The sequence below is a fragment of the Oryctolagus cuniculus genome, chromosome 10 (assembly GCF_051225735.1).
Source record: "Oryctolagus cuniculus isolate XC-2025 breed Fujian yellow rabbit chromosome 10, ASM5122573v1, whole genome shotgun sequence".
Taxonomy (NCBI): Eukaryota; Metazoa; Chordata; class Mammalia; order Lagomorpha; family Leporidae; genus Oryctolagus; species Oryctolagus cuniculus.
Window position 1 is genome coordinate 75,106,415 of NC_142876.1, and position 10,696 is coordinate 75,117,110.

A 10,696-nucleotide genomic window follows, 5' to 3' on the forward strand; every position below is an offset into this window, starting at 1 on the left:
GAGTTACCTATAACTCCATGTTAATTTTAGCACAATTCACAATTGCTAAGATATTGAATCAACCCAGATGACCATCAACTGTTGACTGGATAAAGAAATTATGGTATATAAACACTATACAGTACTACTCAGCTGTAAACAAAATCTTACCTTTTCAATAAGATGGATGCAACTGGAAACTATTATACTTAGGGAAACAAACCAGTCCCAAAATGACAGATATTATGTTTTCCCCTGATCTGAGGTAACTAATAGAGTACCTGAAATGCAATGCATTGGAGAGAAATAGACATTTTGGGAGTCAATGATTGTTTATAGCCCTTGTCTCTTCCATTGAGTAACAGCATTTTTTTTTCTCTTCATATTATTGTTGAACTCTTTTAATTAGAATAGGGTTAACTATGGTATCACTAAGTATACTGAAAACAGATCTTTGTAAAAATTAACAGTGGGAATGTGAGAAGGAGAGGGGGAGAAGTTTTGGAGCGTGTGTGGGAATGAGGGTCAGGGAGGAAGTGTCACTATCTTACGTCTGTATATATGAAATACATGAAACTTGTATAGCTTAAATAAATTGAAAAAAGAACTATCTGGTAACAAGGAAATTGAGGTAATGAGGTACTCACTGGTAGGAAGTAAAAATAACTCAATAATGTAAAGTAGTGAATATAACAATCAAGTACTGGCTGGTGCCGTGGCTCAATAGGCTAATCCTCTGCCTTGTGGCGCCGGCATACTGGGTTCTAGTCCCGGTCAGGGCACCGAATTCTGTCCCAGTTGCCCCTCTTCCAGGCCAGCCCTCTGCTATGGCCCAGGAGTGCAGTGGAGGATGGCCCAAGTGCTTGGGCCCTGCACCCCATGGGAGACCAGGAGAAGCACCTGGCTCCTGGCTTTGGATCAGCGCGTTGCACCAGCTGCAGCGCGCTGGCCGCAGTGGCCATTGGAGGGTGAACCAACAGCAAAGGAAGACCTTTCTCTCTGTCTCTCTCTCTCTCACTGTCCACTCTGCCTATCAAAAATAAAAAAAAAGAATCAAGTACTACCCATAAAGCTGAAATTGAGCATCCATAAAAGAACACTCCCTCTCAATTCTACCATACATGGCTGTGAGAGCTGGAACTTGGAGTAGAATAGTGTTGGCTCATTGAATGGCACAGGAATTGGCAGAAACTTGTCTGGAATTTGCCAGACATTCTCCCACTACAGTGGCAGTGAAACCTGTTCACAAGAATGTGTCTCACTGGGGACAATGCAATATTAAATCTGGTAAGTGGAGGCACTGGCACAGGGAGAACGTGCTGTCCACTAGGTGATGCTTACCACCATACATTGTATCTGAATGTGCTTCAGTATTTGATAAGCAGAACTAGGAGACAAACCCTGGTATTATGTCTATTAAGATTTTATCCATTTGGATAATATAAGTTGGTTTTAGATGTGTGGATTGATTTCTGGAGTTTCTATTCTGTTTCATTGGTCTACAACTCTGTCTTTGTGCCAGTACCAGGCTGTTTTTATTATAACTGCTCAGTAGTATGGGTATTGTGATGATCCGGCTTTGTCTTTGTATAAGATTGATTTAGCTATTTGAGGTCTCTTATGTTTCCATATGAATTTTAGAATCATTTTTTCTAGACCTACAAAGAATGTTGTTGGTATTTTGATTGGGATTGCATTGAATCTGTAGATTGCTTTCAGTTGTAGGGATACTTTGGTGACATTTATTCTTTCAATCCATGAACTTGGAAGATTTTCCCATTTTTAAATGTCTTCTATTTATTTTTTTAATGTTTTATAACTTTCATTGTAGGGATCTTTCACATCCTTGGTTAAATTCGTTCCAAGGTGTTTAATTTTTTGTAGCTGTTGTGAATGGGATCGATCTTATAAGTTCTTTGCTAGCCATCACATTGTGGCTACAAAGGCTATTGATTTTTCCCATTAATATTATCCTGCAACTTTATCAAATTCTTTTATGAGCTCCAATATTCTCTTTGTGGAGTCTTTGGTTCCCCTTTATAAAGAAATATGTCATCCACAAGTAGGGATAGTTTGACTTCCTTCTTTCTAATTTGTGTCCCTTTGATTGCCTTTTCTTTCCTAAAGGCTCTGCCTAAATGGTGAGAGTAGCCATCCTTGTGTGGTTCTAGATCTTAGTGGGAATGCTTCCAAGTTTTCCCCATTCAATAAGATGCTTGCTGTGAGTTTGTCATAAATTGCCTTGATTGTGTTGAGGAAAGCTCCTTATATACCCAATTCGCTTAAGGTGTTCTTCATGAAATGATATTGTATTTTATCAAATGCTTTCTCTCCATCTTCCCTATTAATCTAGGGAATTATATGGTTTTTTTCTTCAGTTTGTCAATGTTATGTATCACATTTATTGATTTGCAATTGTTAAACCATCCCATACATACTAGGGAGAAATATCACTTCATCTGGGTGAATTTTTTTTTTTTTTTTTTTTTTTTTTTTTTTTTTTTTTTTTTTTTTGCTGTGACATTAGCTTCAGTTAGCTAGTATTTTGGTGAAGATCTTTGCGTCTATGTTCATCAGAGATACTGGTCTATAGTTATCTTTCTATACTAAGTAAAGAGTTCAACAAATTGTATAGGGAAAAAAAAGCTGTTCCTCAACAGTCTAGACAAGGGCTGTTCAAAGTCATTGCATCTTGAAGTATTAATTTTACTTCTATAGATTACCTTTTAGGTGCTCTATTATTTATTTCAGATTAGGGGGAACATACAGCATTTGTCCTTTTGGGACAAATGTTTTTATGATTTAGGAATTAAGGTTATGTTGGCTTCATAGAAGAAGTTTGGGAGGATTCTCTTACTTTCAACTGTTTTGAAATACTGAGTTTTTAAGTTGCTGTTGTATTTGAGACATTAATCCTTTTTTAGAGAGGTCATTTGCATTATTTTCCCACTTTGTAGGATGTCTGTTCATTCTATTGATCATCCCCTTTGCTGTGCAAAAGCTTCTGAGTTTGATATCATCCCATTTATTTAGTTTAGTTTTGTTGTCCTTTGGGAGTCTTGTCCATGAAGTCATCCCATACATCAGTGTCTTGGAGTGTTTCCCCTACATTTTCTTCCAGCAAGATCATTGTTTCTAGTTTTAAATTTAGGTCTTTGATTCATTTTGAATTGATTTCTGTATGGATATAATGTCATTCTTCTATTGATAAACATGTAGCTTTGCTAGTACCATTTGTTGAAGAGATTATCCTTGCTTCACTATATGGTCTTAGCACTTATGTCAAAAATCAGTTGACTGTATACATAGATTAATTTCTGGTCTGTCTATTCTGTTCCATTGATCTATGTATCAGTTTTTATGCTAGTAGCAGGATATTTTAAATAGTATAGCTTTGAAATATGCTTTCAAATCAGGTATTGTGATACATACAGCTTGATTTTTGTTGCTAAGGATTATTTTTTCTTTTCAAGTCTTTTATGATTCTATATGAATTTTTGTATTGTGTTTTCTAACTCTGTAAAGAATGCCATTAGTGTTTTCATGGGTATTGCATGGAATCTCTGAATTTAAATTGCTTTATTTAGTGTGGACATTTTGATAATACTCAGTCTTTCCATCCTTTATAAAGGTGTATTTTTCCTTTTTTTGTGTCCTTGATTTTTTTTTCATCAGTGTTTGATAATTTTTATTGATGATATCCTTCACTTTTTTGGTTAAATTTTTCCTAAATATTTGATTTTTTTGGTGACTACTGTGAATGGAATTTTTTCTTGATTTCTCAGTCTGTGAGTTCATCATTAGTATGCAAAAAGCTACTTTTTTTGGTGTGTTTATTTTGTAACCTGCAACTGTACTGAGTTGGTTTGTCAATTCTTACAGCTTTTTGCTGGAGTGCTTAGATTTTTCCATGTACAACATCAGATCATCTGCAGACATGGATAATTTGACTTCCTGTTTTCCAATATTGATGCTTTTTGTTTCTTTTTTTCTCCGTAATTGTTCTTACACAAACTTAGTACTACATTGAATGAGAGTGGTGAATGCTGAAACCTTGGCTTGTTCTAGATCTGAAGATAAATGCTTTAAGTTTTCCGCCATTCAGTATAGTATTGTCTATTGTTATATGTGATATATAGCCTTTAAAAATTCTGAGGAATCTTCCTTCTATACCACACAAAGTATCTGTGCAATCCTCAGTTTGAGCATGGATCCCATTACAATGACCCACCCTGGATATTCAGGGAGCTCTGAGCCTCTGGTTTCAGACACTGTGATTGCCCGGAGACCCAACTACACCGTGAACCATATCATGTAGTCACAGAGTACCTGCAGTCTCAGCACGCAAGGATCCCATAATCACGGGGTGCAGAGGATTCACTCTGCCTACTAGCTTGTCCTGTCCACAGAGAGAAACTCACTTTTTTTTTTTACTGAGTTAGGAGGGTACCCTGCACCCCATTAGGGCTCCAGGTCATATTCAAAGACAGTGTGGTACATAAGGCTCTCTCTCAAAAATATCACCAGTGCATGCACTGCTGCAGTCTGCTCTCACCTTGCTCTCCAAAACTGATGTATCCTCCAGCTCTTGGCTGCAGAGATCGTGTGTTGTGTCTGTGCTCTTTGCTGCATGTTTGCACCTTGCACACTGATTCACGGTGTCCTTCTTCCTTCTGAATATTTTCAAGTGCAGATTTCTCTTCAATTCTCTCCTGGAAATGCACTTCCTCCACTTTTTTTTCTTGCTATTTCCCCCTCATCTAAAGCTGTAAATCTTGTCCCTATTCATCCATCTTGAAATTCCAATATACAGGTTTTTATGGCATCTTCCTCACCAAGCCCTGGATGAAGCTGAGAAAGAGGGCATTTTGATTGACAAGTAGAAGGATAGTGTTAGGTTTTAGGATTTTAAGGTTCCAAGAAAACAAGGAAGGAGCTAGATAGAGAGGACTTTGTTTTAGTGGGGAAAAATGTGGGGTAAAGACAGTGGGGATTTAGCCTGTCCAGAGTACAGGGGATTTGAAGTTAGGCTTCATACCATTTGAGCCATTTGCTTAAGAGTCCTTTCTTAAGCAGCTTTTGGAGGAGGTACAGAACAATATATAAACCTCTATAAGATGGGTGGTAAATGTGCAGAAAGTCTTCTTGATGAAGCTTTTAGTGCATTGTCTCAGCATTTTGGAAAGTCCAGGTGTGGCTTTCCTGAGCAATAAATATTTCATTAGGCATTAGATTATCTCTCTGTATCCAGTTTCATTGATCCTGGGGCTTCAGGCTCAGTGACCTAACAGGTTCTATTAGACCTCAGTGGCCTTAGAGGTCCTAACAGATAGAAATATGCATGGGGTAGGGACTTGTGGCCTTCAGGTACCTCTAGCTGAGCAGATCCTAAACTGCTAAGATTCTAGCTGCCTGCCTGACCCATATCAAAGGCTTAAACCACTGTACTAAATGCAGACCCATTAACTAGGACTTTGCAAAACAACCAGATATTATATTTTAAGTTGAATTTTCACATATTTTGTAACATTAATTCTACTGTGAAGTATATGCACTGTATAAGTTTTTCATAAGTTTACCAAAACACATAAAAACATTCATATAATTTTTGTTCATATCAGTGAAAAATTGAAAACATGTTAGAAAGAAGAATGGATAAATGAATTAAATATAGCCATGCAATGGAATATTATGCAACAGTGAAAATGAATAGAGGTTGATAAATCTTAGAGAATAAAAGTTATATGACTTCCAAAACTATGATAAATTAATCTGTAATAGGTAGGAAAAGCAATTAAAATAAAGTCTGTTTGAACCATTGTTGAGTGCCTGAATATGCTAGGATCTGAGTCATAAAGATTCTGGACAGCACAGAAGTTTATTGAGCTGAGTATGGCATTCTCCATTCTGCTTTTCTCCCATAGATCTTGTGCTAATTGTTGGAAAAGAACAAGAGACTGCTAAGTTGAGCAGATCAGAGTTGTTCTGATTCAGGAAGGACCCCAGAGCATCCAGTCTTATCAATGTTCTGGGGAGGCATATATTGAAGAGACAGTCTGCCAAGCTGGTCATCAAGAAAGCTGATTCTTGAAGAAAAGAAGATGGTTGTAAGCAAGATTGACACATAACAATGGCTTTCTCTTTGGGGTGTTTTTTTTTTTTTGATTGTTATTAGTGTAAAAGGTTAAAAAGCTAAACAGAAACTTGGTGAAGCACAAATAATTTGTAAAGTTTCTCACTGCTAAAGAGACAAAAAATGTAGTTCAAGGTACACCAAGGAGGAGAAATCCTAAGTATGCAAAGCTCTTGTTTTGAATCCTGAAAAGCTTCAGTCTTTTAGGGGTTGGGAATAATAGGTTTGCTGGCCATGAAAGGACCACAAAATCATTTTTAATAAAATATTTATTGATTTATTTAAAGTCAGAGTTATACACAGAAGGAGAGCAGAGAGAGAAAGAGAGGAAGAGAGAAAGAGAGATATCTTCCATACACTGGTTTACTCCCCAGTTGGCCACAATGGCCAGAGCTGTGCCTATCCAAAGCCAGGAGCCAGGATCTTTCTCTGGGTCTTCCCATGCAGGTGCAGGGTCCCAAGGACTTAGGACATCTACTACTTCTTTTCCAAGCTATAGCAGAGAGCTGGATTGGAAGTTGAACAGCTGGTACTTGAACCAGTGCTCATATGAGATGCCAGAACTACAGGTGGGGCTTTATCCACTATGCCATAGTGCCAGCCCATCCCTATTTTTTTTAAAGAAAGCTTTTATTTAATGAACACAAATTTCACAGGTACAGCTTTAGGAATTTAGTGGTTCTTCCCCTCATATCCACCCTCCCACCTCCACTCCTGTCCCACATCCTACTCCCTCTCCCATCCCATTCTCCACTAAGATTTTTAATTAAATTTATATACAGAAGACCAATTCTATGCTAAGTAAAGATTTCCACAATTTACTTCCACACAGACACACAAAGTATAGAGTTTGCAAACAAGTTTTACAGTTAACTTTCATAATACAACTCATTAAGGACAGAGGTCCTACATGGGGAGTAACTGCACAGTGACTCCTGTTGTTGATTTAACAATTGACCCTCCTACTTATGATGTCATTGATCACCTGAGGCTATTGACATGATCTGCCAAGGCTACGGAAGACTTTTGAATCCACCAACTCTGTCAGTATTTAGACAGGGCCATAAGCAAAGTGGACGTTCTCTCGTTGTTTCAGAGAAGAGTATATCCTTTGATGGCTCCTTTTTTTTTCACTAGGGTCTCATTCATAGAGAGCATTCACGTAGATCCATTTTTGCCATAGTGTCTTGGTGTGCCTAAGGTGACACACCCAGCTTTGGCGTGGTAAATCTTCTCTTTTTTTAATCAGAAAGGAAATTTATTCTGCCCAGCTGAGCTCCTCTCCTCAAAGGAGATCAGCACGTGAGCGCAAGCCCCAGTGGGTATAATATTGATCTGCTCTGTCTGAAGGACCACACCAAGGATCTGTGCTGTCCTCAGTGTAAGTTCAGTTTCCCCAGCAATGTCTCTCACCAGGTAACCAGGAAACCCTGAGCATGTGGTGTCTCCCACTGTGACTGCTCAAAGTCCCAACCACACAGTGAATCCTCCCCCACACCCTCAGTTTTTTTTCACGCCCCAGTACAGAAGCCTAACACAGTTACAAGCTCCTAGCCCTATTATTTTTCCCCACCAGAGTCAGGAGTCTCCACTCTGCTAGTTGCTGGGAACAGACAAGAGCTGGTGCAACTGTTACATATGTCCAAAATGGTGCCCACCCTATTGGCTTGTTACAGGATGCTATTGTATAGTATTCGGGGAGAGAGAAACCTGTCCATTCAAACCTTTTTTTTTTTCTCCTCTAGTTTGGCTGGGGCTCCAGGCTGGGTTCCTCTAGGTTCTTCCTGCTGCTTTTTTTGCCAGTGCCCTGGGCTGCTGGGGTCTGGTCTCACCTCACTTTCTAGTGCTGGTGTGTATGTTCCCAGCTTATAGAGTCCCAAGCCCTGGGCACTCACGCCTTTCACGTGGGTCCACTGTGTCCCTCTAATTTCTGTAGAGTTTCCTTTGCCATTTTCTCCCTAACTCTTCGCTGAGACTGTACTCTCCACTTTTTTTTTTAAGCTATCTTTTCCTGGGCTATAGCAGTAAGCTCCCACCCTACTCTGCCATCTTGGAACCCTCCCCCTCCCACAAAATCATTTGTTTCTGGCCCTGCCAAGGCAACTGCAAGTGGGGTTTTAATTTCAATAAATCTGTAGTATATTAATTTTAAGCTGATAATTTTATATTGCTAGTGTGGAAAATAGGCCACCTGAGACCACCTACCCACCAAAGGAAGGATTCATACATGAAGGTAGCAGAAAGTGAGGCATTTATTGACCAGCAGGTAGAAGTAAGCATCTGTCTCAGAAGTTTGGTTCCTTTTTACTTGTCATGCAAGCTTCCCTTCCCCCAGTTTGAACAACTTTGGGAGGAACAGTCTCAATACAACACGGGGGGTTGGGTGTTGCTGGGCAGTTAGGATGGGGTGGGGGATGTTACACTGTGGTTTCATAGTGGAAACTGTTAGGAAGTTAGAAATTAGCCTATGTGTGGATGAGGATCATAGGAAAAGAAGTTTAAAAAAATATAACAGCCTTGGAAATGTACCTTAGAAGCAGCTCAGTATTTCACACTACAAAATCCTGCCCATACCCCAGTAGCTCTGCAGGTGGTTCCATACCTCCATCAAATAAAGTTCTTCTCTCCTCCCTTGAATAATTTTTTCCAGGACCTGGTAGGCTATTCCATCTAATAACTTTGGGCAATAAAGCTTTTGCAGCCTTCTCCCAAGGAAGGCACTCTAGGGAAGCTTGGAAGGAATTTACCTAATTCACACTCAGCAATTCCTCTGTCCAGGAGAAGAAGGAGGGGAAGCAGAAATGGTGGGAAGAACCAGACCCCATTCTCTTAAAATCCTATCTCAATGTAAACCAGGCTCCCCCCCCCCTCATTTTTTCTGGAGAGGGGCTCATCCATCCTGATGGATGCTATACCTCATTAAATCTTGATACCTGGCTTACCACTTCTCTCTTTCGTACATCTGAATTATTTCTTGAGTGAAGACATGAACCTATTCCAATCATCTCTACTAAGCGAGCTCATCAGTTGATCTATTTTTTTCCCCATTTAGTCCCCTTGAAGCTGGGGACTAGGCCCTAGCATCATGGCTGTACTTAGCTTCAGCTAAGTTCTTATGAAAATACACCATTGGGACACTTCTTTTTAAAATTTTATTTATTTACTTATTTATTTTCTTTTTTTTCAGGAAAACACAAACCATCTTATTATAATATATGGGCATAAATTAAATCTAAATAAATTTAATAATTTAAAAATTTTTAACTTTTATTTAGTAAATATAAATTTCCAAAGTACAGTTCATGGATTACAATGGCTTTGCCCCCCATAAAATTGCTCCCACTTGCACCTCTCCCATCTTCCACTCCTTCTCCCATTCCATTCACATCAAGATTCATTTTCAATTATCTTTATATACAGAAGATCAATTTAGTATATATTAAGTAAAGATTTCATCAGTTTGCACCCACACAGAAATACAAAGTGTAAAATACTGTTTCAATTCTAGTTATAGCATTATTTCACATTGGACAACATATTAAGGACAGATCCCACATGAGGAGTAAGTACACAGTGACTCCTGTTGTTGACTTAACAATTTGACACTCTTGTTTATGGTGTCAGTAATCTCCCTAGGCTCTAGTCATGAGTTGCCAAGGCTATGGAAGCCTTTGAGTTTGCCGACTTTGATCTTATTCAGACAGGGTCATAGTCAAAGTGGAAGTTCTCTCCTCCCTTCAGAGAAAGGTACCTGCTTCTTTGATGGCCCTGTTCTTTCCGCTGGGATCTCACTCAAAGAGATCTTTCATTTAGGGTTTTTTTTCCCAGAGTCTCTTGGCTTTCCATGCCTAAAATACTCTCATGGACTCTTCAGCCAGATCCGAATGCCTTAAGGGCTGATTCTGAGGCCAGCGTGCTATTTAGGACATCTGCCATTCATTGAGTCTGCTGTGTATCCCGCTTCCCATGTTGGATCGTTCTCTCCCTTTTTGATTCTATCAGTTAGTATTAGCAGACACTAGTCTTGTTTGTGTGATCCCTTTGACTCTTAGACCTATCAGTGTGATCAATTGTGAACTGAAATTGATCACTTGGACTAGTGAGATGGCATGCAACCTGGATGGGATTGTATTGGAATCCCCTGGCACATTTCTAACTCCACCATTTGGGGCAAGTCAGCTTGAGCATGTTCCCAAATTGTACAACTCCTCCATCTCTTATTCCCACTCTTATATTTAACAGGAATCACTTCTCAGTTAAATTTAAACACCTAAGAATAATTGTGTGTTAATTACAGAGTTCAACCAATAGTACTAGAACAAAAAAATACTTAAAGGCATAAAGTATTACACTGTACATCAATAGTCAGGCCAAGGGCTGATCAAGTCACTGTTTCTCATAGTGTCCATTTCACTTCAACAAGTTTCCCGTTTGGTGCTCAGTTAGTTGTCGCTGATCACGGAGAACATATGATATTTGTCCCTTTGGGACTGGCTTAATTCACTCAGCATGATGTTTTCCAGATTCCTCCATCTTGTTGCAAATGATCGGGTTTCATTGTTTTTGACTGCTGTATAGTATTCT